Below are 1,042 nucleotides of genomic sequence, written 5' to 3' on the forward strand. Positions count from 1 at the left end.
TGCAGGCTTTTGATAAAGAAGGTATGTAGTTTGACTCTTCGAGTGTATATACATATTTCACTTCCCCATAATATGTGTGTTTGCTATGTAAATCGTTTTTTGTTGTCATCTGTGCATTTTTTTTAATGGGCGAGAATTGTAAAAATAAATAGAGCTTTGTTCTATCATTTTTTCGCTTTGTTTGATATATCAACAGATCTTAACAGTTGGTTTTGTTTCTTATTGTTATGTTAATTGAGTCCTGTCTCTGTTATTTCAGTACTAGGTCGGGGCGCCCAATGATGTTTGTGTATTCTCGCCCCTGGTGAACGATTCCGAGGAGTTAGAAGGAGAGGAGAAAAACACACCACCAGTATAGACATAACTAGTAATCTGGAGGAGGGCGATGACGGTGAATCATCTCCTATGAGAGTGGTATGCGCCGCACTCGCCTAATCCTGTTCGGGAAGAAAACAACAATGTGGAGACACGTGTGAGAGAACAAGGTTGCGAGCAGCGCCCGGCGGTGACTTCTCCCAAGAAATAAAACCCTCTCGCCAATGAAAAAAGTCCTCTGAACCCGGTGTGCTTACGCAGATCATAGCGGAATCCCCGTCGATTCACTCATTTTCAGAGACCCGCCAATGTTTGAAATCCCAGTGTCGCAGTGAATTTAGTCGTCTATGGCTAAATTTGTTAATAAAGGTTGCGCACTATGTACATATATCAGATCTTATATTTCTTCTAGTAATAATGTAAATGTTCTGAGATACGGTTAATTGACATCTACACGCGTATGGGTGAGAAATTTGTTATCAATAAGGGGTGGAAATTGCGTAGTCATTGTTTTTTTTCCCTTTTGCATATGCGCACACACACAAAAAACGGGTGTAACTATGCCTATGAATTAGAATAAGTTCATCATTTACATTAATTGCGCATATGATTCAGAATAAGTCATTGAGGATATATACCAAATCTGAGAAGTTCACATGAATAAACTTTTTAAAAATGTATTAGCATGTATACACATACCTATGCTTGTTTTTCTCCCATTTCATAA

The sequence above is a fragment of the Penaeus monodon genome, chromosome 24 (assembly GCF_015228065.2).
Source record: "Penaeus monodon isolate SGIC_2016 chromosome 24, NSTDA_Pmon_1, whole genome shotgun sequence".
Classification (NCBI taxonomy): Eukaryota; Metazoa; Arthropoda; class Malacostraca; order Decapoda; family Penaeidae; genus Penaeus; species Penaeus monodon.